This window comes from Parambassis ranga, chromosome 1 (genome assembly GCF_900634625.1).
Source record: "Parambassis ranga chromosome 1, fParRan2.1, whole genome shotgun sequence".
NCBI classification, from domain to species: Eukaryota; Metazoa; Chordata; class Actinopteri; family Ambassidae; genus Parambassis; species Parambassis ranga.
In genome coordinates, this window is record NC_041022.1 from 7,598,147 (window position 1) to 7,612,558 (window position 14,412).

Below are 14,412 nucleotides of genomic sequence, written 5' to 3' on the forward strand. Positions count from 1 at the left end.
TCTGTAATTTAGTTTATGTATTTCACTGGGTTTGGAGGAGGGCTGTTGGGTCACAGGGTTGTAAACTGCTTCCTCACAATCAGAAGTTAATCACTTTACATGCTAGTGTCAGTAGGTCAGATTAAAGCATTTAGTTTAACAAAATGTTTTTGTTTGACTGTCCAGTGTAATGTTACCAGCAGCTTTAGTAAACTAGGAGCCTTACAGGACAAGACCATCAATAATGCATTGGCACTTGGTTTCACTACAGGGCCTCAGCAGATGAAACTGAGAGGTCTGATGTGCCTGTGTTTTGTGTGGGTGTGCAGCTTCTGCATCATTGATGTACACTTTACCAGTGTAGCACATATGACCCAGGGCAATCTGTGAGTCTTTTTGCACTGACTTCACCTCTTCTTACACACAGTCACAGCTACATGCACACTCTCAGACAATCACCCCTAGTCCCTTGGGGCTGTTTGCTTGGTGCACAGATAGCTGTGACAGAGTAACAGTGTTAAGCTGCAGCACAGCGCCCTTTCTGTCTCATTTGCTTGGAAACAGACAGTACTGACCTCAGGGTGACATGGCAGCAAGGGCTATCTTAAACCGACATGCACAAAATACTTCAATGCCATTTGGAAAGGCGATATATAGTGGCAAGATACAAACAGTGAAACGCTATTATGTATTGTAAGTTAGTCTTAAAATAACAACATGAAAATACACTAAATGGACATAAGTATGTGGACACCCTACCATCATATGTGTTTGCGGCCTTCATTCTGGTTTCCTTCCCAGCACATTAAGCATTTGTCAGATAAGTCAGATAAAAGATGGTGAGAACAGACATTAGGTGTCCTTGATGTCAGGGCAGGCAAATTCTTTCAGACTACACTGGCAAGATCATTTCTTTGAACATTTTTATGCCATGTTAAAGAATATTATTATAATATAAGTCTGGAAACAGGAACGTTTCATTGTATTATCTACTTGTTGTGGCATTGTCATGTTGAAAAGTTGTGGAATGACCTCAACATCTTGCTATTGAGAATGTATTCCACAAAATCATACACTAGTATCAATCACACAACCTTTAAATTACTCCTTTAAAGAGACGTAGTCATGAGATGTGACCAAAGTCTAATATTTAAAATAGTAAATCACACAGGAGAAGATGTTTTTTGGCAACAGGCCTGTGAAAAAATAAGTGTTCTGGATACAAGGCCTGAGAAACGCACACTGTCTTATTACAAGGACTCTGCTTGGGAATTGAAAACAAGATTAAACTGGAGTGGAGCTAAATTACATCATATGTGCCACAGGCATCTTGGGTTGTCACACGCAATGGAGCCTTTCATCTGTATTTTTAGTACATTTGCCTGTTGATGAAGATTCTCATCTCAGTCATCCAGGTCATATTCAAGGTTGAAGCAAGGCATCTGGACTTTGAAGATGTTTCTCAGCTCCTCCAAGCAGCTATCAGTTCTAAGTGTTTGGTGGGGAAATATGGTTTATATGTGGTGGAGGACCTCAGTGGGTGGGTCTGTGTGAAACTTACAAACAATAGCTCTAAATGTTTTCATACTTACCTGTGTTGGTCTGACTGATCTGACTGTGTCTTTGTCTTTTCATTTTGCCATTTAGTCAGTCACTAGTGCAGCACCCTAATAGGTTAGGGGACAGGAGAATCTCTGGAGTCAAAAAGTCAGATCTCTGTCCACTGCACTTTCTCATCAACTCTTCTGTTGTGCCCTAGAGCAAGGCACTTACATAAGTGAACACTGGCAAGCTGCTCTAAGAAGCTGTAACTGTGCAGCATCAAGACCAAAGAGGGTGAATTTGGGCAGTCATTTTTCAAAAGACAAAAGGGAATTTCTGATATATGGACTTCTAAACCTGAAGCAGAATTGGTCCCAGTAACCTACCTGTTTCTAAAATATCTATTTTACATAACTTCTCCTGAGATTTTTTGTAAATATTAAATGTTCTCTTAAATCTAGCATTACTGCATAACATAACAGCCTCTGTATCAGCGTCCACATAAGCCAGCCTCCCACTCTTTACTGAGCTGAATCCCAGCACACGCCCCTGTGCAAACCCTGGTACAAATGCTGCTTCCAAGGAAACATGGTTACAAAGAAACTTGATACTGACTGCATATTTGTGCTTAGTGCACTGAATGTATTTTGGGGTACGAGTGGTGACATGTCCTGCAGAGTCCCGTCTGACTATATACTGTTATAGGAAACTTATTTTGGTGTCAACCATGCCTGCAAAACACATTACTTGTGCACCTAAAATCACACTGTGATAACTGCCAGATAGGATAATTTATTTGGATGTTAATGTAGAAGACACATGGGAGGAGAAGCGTAACAGCTACTTATGTTCTTCCACACAGGGAGTAACAGAATGTTCTCTGCTCATATAGTGTGTCTAATGAAGTTTAGCCTCTTTCACTGAGCTCTATTCATTGTTGTAGATGAGAGACAGGAGACCAGCGAGGAATGGCTGGATAGGTATTGTCTGACTGGTGGATGAACCACAAGGCAGGATAGTTTTTGCCTGGTCTGTTCTCACACTGGAGAATTTTTTAAGGCAATTGAAACAAGGCTTGAGTAAGATGGAGTCTTTGTGGAACCTGCTCTTCAAAGAACACACATGCAGAAGAGACAAAAGCCACAGTCTCTAGAGGCTAAAAGCCAGTCAAGTTTTGGTCTCTATTGATAAATTCCCTTTTATGACATCTGTGTGGGGCTGAATTTTTATGACATTATGAATGCCAGGCAGGTACAGACTCTGATCACAAGCTGCCTGCTTGCATGCCTGTCTGTCCAACTTAGCTCCTCTTGCCTCATCCCACCTCTTTGCCTGTATGTGGATTAACTGTGATCTTAGGTGGACTTGTGCTACCCAGAACAGGGTGCAGGCAGAACCTGTACCACAGACTCAGCTCGGCTCTTTCAGTGACATCATGGAAGGATTTTTAATGGTCTATGTTTGTCATCATTTTGTATAGAGCAAAAAAGAAGGTAGAGGGAAATGGCAAGGAGATATGATATGCTGATAAAATGGCAGAATTGACAACATGAAGAATGCATAAATGCCACACCGAGCAGGATTTCAATTTTTGGGTCGGTAATGCATTTTTGCATCCTCTACTCTTTGAAATATCCTGCTGATATTGTGGCAATAACTGGTGGAGGGAGATTTTGTGTTGGCTCAGGGTTTCTTCTTTTATTAACAAAAAGGACTTCAGGCTACAATAAATGATCAAGAAGAAAGGCATGACAATATTGTTAATTTATGATAATAAATAATTGCTTTCCTTCTGCTGTGCTGAGTATAAAGTCCTGTTGACTGTGTATCTTTGCAGTGGATTTTATAGTGGACTGGACAAAGGATCATAAACTTTAGACACTGAGGGCATTACCAAAAACTAAAACCCCCACTTCAGTGATATGTAATATTTTCACTCAAATCCTGTCAACACTATTTAGGCTTTAAGTTTTTGTTACTGGACACAGAGGAAGCCACACACAAATGAGAATAGATGGTGTTTTTTGTTCCCATGCTCTGTGACAGACAAAAACACAAAATAAGAGGTTGGTTATTATTCTGTCTGGGAAGTGTTTACGGAGTTGGCCCATGGACCTCCACAGGTCTAGGAACTGTCTCTCCCACGGGATTTATGCATTACAGACTCTGCAAAAAGGCAGCATAAAAGTTGGCTTCTTTTGACACAGCACAGTGCTGCCATGCACACCTCTTATTTCATCTTTAACCTTGCATGCTATATACCTTTTGGTATGTAGAAATCAGACTAAAAACAATTGTAGTTGCTGTTGTTTTTAGACAACATGCGTGCTGTTCTGCAAATGCTTCTGTAGCTACAGAACACTAGTGCAATGCATGCTGATTGAGCTAGAATCCTGTGATGGAATTTATATAGCATTGTGTGCTCATCACTCAACACGCAACACAATATCAGTGTTGCCTCAAGCTTCTTTGATTCTCATTAGTCTTATAGTAAATAGCTTAAAGGTAGCTCAACAGTAAAAATTACACACTAAGTTGTATTTTTATACTTGACAGTATCAGACATAGACTACATATATTTACTCATATACTGATGTGATTTGTAGTAAACAGGAAGAAAATTGAAAGATGTCAGTTTTCTTCAGAAACATGTTATTGCTACAGTTACTATGTGTGACTGATGGTTGATGTAATGGTGGAGAGTCCCCTGGGCTGCCTCCTGATGGTATTTATACTCTCTGGGATCCTAATGAACAGATCTCACGTCTGTATTGCTAATGTTCTCTGACGTGCCTGCCTAAAAAGAGGTTTGATCAAGGCTCTGCTGGGGGGCCGGGATGGTGCAGAAGGGTGTAAGCACTAACATGCATTACTGTGTATGTGTGTGTGTTTGACGGTAATGGTGAAGGATAAAAGATGGGCGGGTACACTCACTGGGAACTGCTGCATCATTTCCTGGTGAAGCATTGAAGAGTTATTACATGGCTGTTGTGCAGCATAAACCTACATGATCCTAAGTAAATTTCACTCAGATATTCTCTTCTCTCTGTGCTGTCATCTTCTTGACCTTTCAACACTGAGGCGGTTCTTGGAGAAGTGCTTCAAAGACTGATGCTTGACAATGAACTCTATTTCCCACACTTCACACCTACACTGTTTTTCACATTTACTGCTAAACACACAAAAAGCAGACATGAAAATGGTGTAAAACTTACTCCCATTTTCCCTAACATGTAAGGTTTAAACAGGATGGAGCATATGGACAAAATATTTGAAAGTATCCATAATTAAGTAGATCATCTTTTATATATATATATATATATATATATATATATATATATATATATATATATATATATAGATATAATTTAAATTCTACTGTATGTTATTTTTGAAGTTCATACAATAGCACAGGTTTGAAATTATTCATGAAGAGAATGTGTCCTTTCACACATGTGCTTCTAATTTGCTAACACGGTGGACTGGTAAAATGAAATTTGCATCATCCATCTTTCCTTTGCACATTTTGTTAGAGATATAGTTGCTTTCATGTGGAGTTGCTGGCTTAGACTGAAGTCTGGCTTAACAGGAAGTCCAGTGATGTGATGGAACAGATAATGTCTGATCCCCTGACTTTATCCCTACATTTAAGCTGCTGTATATTGCTGTGGATAAGTCTTTTCAGAGGCATAATGCACACATAAAGCATACAGGAAAGAAACCTATTGCTACGCCCCTATAATTATGGTTTATATGCACATGAATAGTGCATTTTAAAAGCACTATGTTGAAGCTGACACACAATGCCTTGTCTGAAAGTTTAATTGTCAATTGAATAACAAAGTACATTGCAGCATTGTTCTCCCTCCACTTATGTCTTCTTAACCAGAAGACCTCTCTCTATACCTGAAGGCAGCATCACTTGCATCAAAGTCAAAAAGCCACTAGTCTAGTAAACACAAGTACAACACTTGATGACCAGTGTATCAGATTTCTGAAGAGAGTGTTTTATAATGTTAGTGTTCTCAACTATGAATTGTCTTTTTTTTTGGTGGGATTACATTGGATTTCTTAGTGATTGGGCAGACATGAGCTGAGGTGGTATAAAAAAGAAGGTCTTGCAGAAATGCAGTGCAGTCTCTGCAACAAAAGGGGCATTGTAAAGTTGTATCTGCAGCCACCCTAGGTTTAAAAGTAATGGGGTGAGGGATGGGTTTTATTCGCTTGCAACTGGCCCTTAATTAAAAATGATATTATTAAAAAAAACTACATTGCATGTTAATATCTGAGGACAAGCTAGCTCTCTCAAGGCTTTATGGTAACTGTTTATTCATGCCGTTTGTTGAGATCTAATTACTGTCTCTTTGACCTCAAACACACACACACACACACACACACACATATACATAAGCAATTTTTATACTGTGCATAAATACACACTAGCCTACACTGACGTCACACTCAATTTAGTCCTCAAAGTGCACACACATGCACGCATAACTGCATTCCATCAGTCCCTCTGAGGTTTGTTTAAAGCAAGTATCTGATAGCAGTCCTACTCCAACCATGCAACGTATTACTAATGACCAGCACATGGGAGAGTTGGAAGTGCTCTTGACCCCGAATCAACTCTGTGTCACAGTTCCTGCTGTATGGGGGTTTATCTTCACCAGTGTCTCTCATGGCAAAATCTATGTCTCTTCACTATGCAGTTTTATTAGCCTATGAATTACTGTGCTGGAATAGACACCATCACTGTATTCAAAAGTAATCCTACTACTGGTGGCATGTTTTTTTTTTAAAAGGATCCTCTCAAACAGGCAGCCATGCTAAAGTTGTCCCTCATGTCAGTGCACACAAAACTGGAACAGAAGCCAGAGAGGTTCAGGAGTCTAATCTTGACCTCACATGTAAGAGTGAAGCCTGAAGCTGAACCAGCAGTAGGTCTGAAGCTCAAAACTAGAAATAGAATGATACAAGTTACAGACAGGTCAAGCTGCCTCTCTCACAAGACACGTTCTGTTGTCGTTCTCTGCAGAATGATTTAAACAAACATTGAAATAATGAATATTAATTGATTTCATGGCCTAAAGCCAATGAATTTAGGAAAACTGTCAGTACTAAAATAAAAATAGTTCAATGGAATATAGTAAAGGTGGCTCCTTGGGCCTTTCTTGCATGCATTTTTTCTTCTTTAGTCAAAGCTGAAGTTTACTTTTGTTTATAGAAATACATTTCATGTTAAGTTATAGGTTGCTGTGTTAGAGCCATCCTAGGTTGTTATCGGCATTCAATACGTATATGGGAATCACAAAATGTTTGAAGAATTTCTGATCTCCTTAGTGTTTTGCAAAGCGTAATAAAAGCCCCTGTATGTGTATTGCCAGTCAATGCTTCAAACAGTAAACACATTAACACAGTCACAGCTGCAGACATGAAATCGATTGCACCGACAAAAGTTAACTTTTATCGAGTTTTCTGCAATCCAAACCACAGAGCAGAGACCTCAGAAAGCTCGTTGAAGCTGCCGCCCCTGCCAGGTAGCTCATTACAGTGAAAAAAGACACTTCCAAGACTTTGGTTGTTAGATAACTTTTTGGAACACATCTTGAGAGGTACTTTTAATTATTAAGTACCTGACAGATGGCCTGAATCTGATAAGCCAATTTATTCTGGCTTTTTGGCATTTGCAACATGACCAAATGAACCAGTAGGTCTTTTTTTTCATTTTCTACCTGCTACTGTGCTGAAGAAAAGACTGGCACAGAGGGTAGTAAACAGTGCTGTACTTTTCCAGACGATGTGACAACCTGGATGTGACAGCCCCTCTTGTCCTCTTCTGACCTTGTGGATGTCACGCACAGCATGTGTGCATGGCTATACTAATGAGCAAGAGTCTGCAAATGAACACATCTCTGCAGCATCCATGTGTATGAGTGCTGTATCAACTGGGACCCTGGTTATTCTCCAGGTGTAAAAAGGCAAGCAGACTTTATTCAAAGGGCTCAAAGATATCAGGAATATTCAGTTTGTTTCATTTTGTGGTTTTCTTATAAGGACCACTAATTGTAGTAGCTGGAGTCAGCATGGGATCCATGAAGGGCCACTTGCTCTGTTATTAATAGTTAATGCTTCTGTTATTAGAGGTGGGGGGCACATACCTAAATTTATTTAGCTAAAATCCATCCAATAATTAGATCTTATGTTATGTCATTTTAGCAGCCTCACCCATGTGTTGTGGTTAAAGGTGTGTCTGCACATTAGCAGTGATGCAATCATCAGATTGCCTTATTAATGTTATCAGGCCACATATTAACACTGGGTTTAAATCAAATATTGCTTTTGATATCAAATCCTCTTATGTCTTATCACACGTTAAGTTAAATCTGACTCCTGCTGGCTCTGTGCTGTGACTGCTGCTGATGAATGTAGCAGATACTTTGTATCAGGTTAGACCACTTAGGTACACCACATGAGACACCTTGGTTTTTGGTTTTACCTTTGAGAGGCTGTTTAGCTTTTGATCAAGAAAAGCATTGTGATAGGTTTGTGTCATCAGATTTGTCCAGGAACAACAACATCGTGGTTTTTAGTGTGCTAGAAAAGCACTGTGAAAGGTGTCACTCATTTAAAGCCTGTCAGAAAGGCCACTTGGGCCCTGACAATGGTCAAAAATGTCAGCTATTATTCCTAGCTTTGCAAGTAGACAGATGTGTTAACAGATAGCACACGGCAAGGAAAACCCCCTGTGAGCTAGGGTGGCAACCTGCACTCCCTCTCAGCACTCAGCAGCTTAGTGAAAGGCCAAGAGGAATCAGGGTGGTGATTTATATGCTAAAAATAGTAACCTTGCCTAGCCTAACACCTCATGTCTGGATAAATGATAGCTCAGTTATGCTCTCTCCTCACCTTAGTAACTGCTGCTTTTTACTTCTGTAACTGCAGGCCAAGTCAAGGATACACACTAATGGCTACTCATTAACAAAGGGTGTTTGCTAATGTGTAGCAAACACACCCTTTGCTAATGTGTAGCAAAAGGTGTTTGCACCTGTGTGTGTCCTTCCATGTAGGTGAATGTGATGAGTCTGTGACACACTTTTTCTAATGCAATAGGGTTTTATAGGAGTGAAGGTGATTAATGTGATGTAACATATAATTAAAAGTTGAAGAGCTGCAGCGTAATAACAGCGACAGAACTGGGTTAAACAGTGACACATACCACTTTACTTGATTCAGCCCAGTGTTTGGGTGTCATTAGTGCCATTTGACAATGATTGTGGTTATAAGAGCCTGGCAGCATAATTGACATATTTTAGTTGTATCTGATTGTACACAGTATTACTGTAGCTTAAGCAATATGTGTTTTCCTGGTTTTTAAGCAGACTGTAACATAGTTACTATGCAGTTACTTGGGGTTGACTAGAATAGAGGGTGGCGCAAAAAATGGAAAAGGGAGGAGCATCCTGCCACCTCCAATTCAAATGTCACCCCCCAGTGAGGGATGGTGGGTAAAAGAGGAAGGAAAGTGTTGAGTGAACGGCAAGAGCTGGGAATTCATCTGGGAATTTAATAATTATCTGATGCAGATTATTTTAAGAAATGTTTCCTCCTTCAGACATAGCAACTTATTTTTCAGTTCTAAAGGGAACAGATGGTCCAAAGAGACAAGTGAACGATGTGACAGAGATGAAGTGACGATTGGTGTGTCTCATTTCATCCTCCTCTCTCTTTCTCTCTGGCTGCAAATGTCACACCAGGTGGATCTCTTTTGACTCAGTGGGATACAGTTGGGCTGCATTAGCTAGCCAGCCTCTTTGATGATTGCTACACTCATTTCATATCTTCCCATGCAACTCTATGAGCCAAAAAATAGAACGTCAATGTTGCTTTTTCTGCTGCCAGAAACTGATTGGGAATGTTGAAGGGATTTAAGTGTAAGATGCTGTCCTTCCAAATGTGGGGTTCAGTGTGTGTTACGTTATTTTTGTTTCTATGTCTGAAGGCAGAGAAGAGCTCAACACTGGACTTCGAATAGGCCGCATTATGGTTAAACACAAGCTCCTTATTTAATTTTTTGGGGTTTACTGGAATGTTTTTTAATGCTTAATGTTCACATTGTATTAGCACTTCTCACCCCTCTGAAACACTGTTTTACTTCCTGTCCTGAAATACCAGTTCAATCTGACAGGTCGGTTGTAATAACATGTTAAGTTTAGCCATCCACATTGAGCGTTCTGTCCTGCAAAAGTAAGCCCAGGCTAAGGTGTTAAATTCTGCCTTAGTATGTAGCCTGACACAGGTAAAGCGGAACTGTGAATACAGTTGAATTTTGGTCCTGCACATTTTTGCTTTTATTTGAATATGCAAAGTATTTATATCAAATGCCTGCAGGTATTTGGAAGTCAAGGATCCCATAGATAGGCTGTGCATGTTAATAAATGTCGCTAATTCAAGATCTAAGGTCACATTGTCTTGTTTGTTCCTGCTAAATAATTAGATAAAATTGAAAATGATGAGGCTGAAGTTTTAATGTAAAGTAATTTAACTTTAAAAAACTATTCTGGGTGAAAGTAAAGATCTTTGTAAACAAGTTGTTGTGAAAGTCTTTCCGACTCTGGGTGTAAGCCTGATGGAGGACGGCCCTATTCTCTTTAACACCTTCCACCTCTGCCCTTCACTGCCTTCTCTGCCGGGAAGCTCCTGCTCAGCCTCACCCTGCCAAGCTGTTCATTAACTGGAGCTGCTTGGCATCCTGCTTGCTAATTAAGCTGGATTGGAGAGCCTGGCTAATTAGCCAACATCACTGTGCTGACCCCCTGTGCTTCTGTTTTCATCACTATCTCTTAGTTGCCTTGAGTCTTTTGATCAGCCCTCTGCCCGTTTGTCTTTTTTTAATCTGTGGTATCATATATGTGTGGTTTAAGGGTTATTTAGACTTTGGTTAAAAGCCTGTGCTGGCTTTGTTATCTTTGGAGTGATGAGATAAAATACTATGTGCGGATAGCTTGATAATCTAATGATTGATTTTGGTAATGGTTTGGATCCACATAATGAAAATGATACACAAGCCAAGTCTTTAAACAGGGAGTAGCCTACTGTCTCCATGGATGCAGAATTACTCAGGGTCTGTGTGTGTGTCACTTGAGGGAAATCCTGCAGGCTTTCATATTACCAAAGGACATCCTGCATACATCGAGTTAACATGTAACACCCCCCAGCTTTATTTTGCCTGTATGCCCTTTCCTGCACTAAGCATGGTGATTCAGTTTATCATAGCTCTCTCTGTTACAGTCTGCTTCCCCTGCTGTTCTGCCAAGGCAGCGCCACCCTGTCTGTCTTGAATTTCCCATTAAGACCCAATTACTCTGTAATAGGGGACAGAAGCCACAGGGGTAAACTCTTCCATCCCACGGCTTACAGAAGGGATGTGTTAATGGACAACCCAATGAGCCCAGTGATGTGCAGTTAGGTACACTCATTTACAGGTTTCATTTTCTACACATTACACCTTGCCCCAGTGAATCTTTAAATGGAAGCTGGAAACTCAAGTGGTTCAAAATCATTGATGACACAAATACTGTATGTAATGATTTAAGTAGTTTGTCAGTTTAAAATACAACAATTATAACCAGAATATTGCAATATTGTGGTGTCCTTTGTAAGATAAATTGTAATAGATTTATTTAATACTGTGACAAAAAAATGCAACATTGTTATCGTGGTAATATATATATAAACAAAATACACAGCAACGTTTTCATACACATGAGGTATATTACCTATAAAGCAGATTGTGCTGAGCACACTTGTGGGAAGCATATTCCAGGGCTCAAAGACTGGTGACCTGTAATCATAGTGTCATTTTGTTTTCCATTATCTGGGAACATTTAAGCTATGTTTCACCCATCAAAATCTGATGTGACAGTTGACAAAAATACATTATTCATCTACAGCTGAACGTGTCCCTTAGTTGCCATCACTCATTCATGCTGTAGACAAACAAAGCAAAGGGGGGATAATCCTTCAGGATCAGCTGTGTGTGGGTGGATGTGAGTAAGTGCTCCTGGCACAGTGTCTCTCTCTCTCTCGCTCTCTCTGGTCTTGTCTGTCAGCCTGTCTCTTTATCTTGTGTGTCCTTAGCTAACACGCTTATTGCTAGCCTGTACACAGTGTGGTGGGTCTCATTAACATTGCTGCATGAAAACAATAATGTGACAGCATTCAAAAGTTTAGGCCAACAGTTGGTTTTAGAAATTTGACAGGCAGGGAAATAACTTTGATGTAAATTAGAATTTAATATAAGTGAAATATTAAAATGTCTTCATCAGCTAAAATTTAATCATGTTTGTCAGATCACCACTAACTTCCAGGATCGGATGGCTGAATGGCCCACAAAGGAAGCTTTTCTTTTTCTGTAAAGATGTGAAGCCGCTGCAGACTGACAGACAAACGGACAGCAGATTAGAGGGAACGATCGAGGGGGCCCTGAACGAGCCTCTGTTGCATTAGTGCAGAGGCCAGTGTCAAACTAGCTCAAATGACATTGATCACTGTGGCGCCTCTTCGTGTGATACTGTCAGCTCTCACTGAGATATATGACATGGTGCTCTCTCTCTCTCTCTTTAGTGATGATTTATGTCTCCTCGGTCAAACACTTTTCATCCATTTCACACTGTATTTTTCATGTTACACAAAATTATAGGCAAGATATTCTCAGCAGTGATGCATTTTTCTCAGTCAGAATAAGGCCTAGAATTTAGTCCCTAATAAGTTGATTTTATTATCTGCCTTCAAGTTTGCTACAGGGTGCGTGATCCATGCAAATACAATAAATCCAAATTTTCTTCAAATATTTAGGATGTATTTCTACATATTTGGTATCCGATCACCTGCAGTTAGTATGCTTCGGTAAATTGAATGGCCAAATCGGTGGACACAGCCATGTATTCTATCTGATGACCAAACTTAAAGAGCCAGTGGACTCTTAAAAATGCAGAAATTTATAGAAGCTCTGCTGTTTCTATAGAATACACTGACACCTGTCAGTTCTCTGGTTCTCTAGAACCAGTGCAGTGGGAAAAAAAAAAAAACGTAGAGGAGCCTGGATAATATTCTTAATGCAAATCCCATTTAAGGGATTCTAACCCTGCAAGAGATTTACAGTACAGCACAATGTGAGAATGAACAGGAAAGCACTTTAAAACGGCTGATTGTAAAAAAGGGGCAGTCTTTTTAAGTGAGAGAGCTTTTAAGCTGCAAGTTAAGTACATATAACTGGGACTCTGTCCTGTATTAACATACTGTACTGACAGCCTGTTTTGAGTAATATCAATATATATATATATATATAAATCTTTCATTATATATATATATATATATATATATATATATATATATCTCAATGAAAGATTTCCAAAGAAATATCTGTCTGCTGACCTGTAAATTTCACTAATCAGCTCTGCCTCATATGCCTGTTTTGACTGTATATTCTTCTTTATTCTAAATATTCTCTCATTTGAGTATCCAAAATGATTCAAATCTGTAGTGAATGCTGGTGATGAAGATCTGATCAAAAGATGTGTTTACCTGAAAGCTAGGAAGAAACCTGCACATGCAAATTACACATTTGGGCCTGTGTTCATGAATAACAAATGCAAATGAAGCACAGATAGTTTTATTAGTTCTGTCTTAAAATACAGTGAACTTTAGATGAGTTTGCTTGTAAATGCAATGCATCATTTTAAGGTTATTTTACAGCAGGTGATGGCACACTAGGTGACATCCACTGTTGTTTAAACAGAAAACGACAAAGGACATGACTTTGAGTGCTACTGAATGATTTGTATATATATATAAGGGGTTATCAGGACTTATTTGGTGAGATCCCTGTCACTGCCTCTGGAAGTAAGTCTGCTAGTAACTCTGTGCCAGGCTGCCAGCCTTTAAAATGCTCGCTCGAGAACCATTTGGACAGAGTTAGCGCCTTCTGTGGAATACATACTTTATATTTGGCACCCTCAATATATGCCATTATTCCGGAAGTCATTTCATCTCAGTCATGCATTGTACTGTACATTGCTATATGTTTACATATGTATAGGAAATTTAGGTTAAGGATTTGACCCTTTATAGACCCTTTACCCAGCTGCTGTGACAGTGAGTCCTCCCACAAAGAGGGTGTAAAAAACCACAACTTCTACTTTCCTGGTCAGTATGGGCTGCTGGAAAACACCATAATCGTACCCGGTAATAGAAGGTGTTATGCCTCTTTGTCCTGCATGTAGGCCAAGAAAAGAGTCTACAATGTTAACAGTCACCCTTTGTTTTCACCCAGTATTCCACACACGTGTCTCATGCATTCTTATTCTCTTCCATTAAACCCAAATGTGTTTGACACTTTGACTAATATAATATTTATGTAGAGAGCCTGAAGCAATGAGCAGTGTTAATAGAAGGTCTGTGATGAATGAGAAGTTTTGATGGCTTTAATTACTGTTTACACACACACCATTTACTGAGCCACCAAAAAAATTACAAGAAATTCTTATTGATTATAACTGAAATCTTTTGCAGTATTGAATGAGGAAAGTTAATGTTTTAACTTTTAAGGGTATAAGTATGTTTAACATATTTTGAGTTATATTATTTTCTATATGAATAGCTTTTGGTGCTATTAAATGTGTTCACATTATTTTTCTTTCAAATGGCTCAATTGCCATTCACTGATATGGCCAAGGACGATGGAAATACAAGCCCAAAATAATTGTTCAATAAAAGGTCTGATTGGCTGCCACTATGAGTACCAGATGGTGATTGCACTCATATGGCCAAGCAGTTATGAATGGTCTCCTGGTCTGTAGGTTGATTTTAACCTATGTATTTTTTTTGTGA

The 14,412-nt window shown here is 39.4% G+C and overlaps 1 protein-coding gene across 3 annotated transcripts in view; it reads left to right on the forward strand.

Moving 5' to 3' along the window:
- The window catches only part of prkcaa (protein kinase C, alpha, a), a 122,797-nt gene that overhangs the window by 58,466 nt on the left and 49,919 nt on the right, over positions 1–14,412 (forward strand). The window lies entirely within an intron of this gene.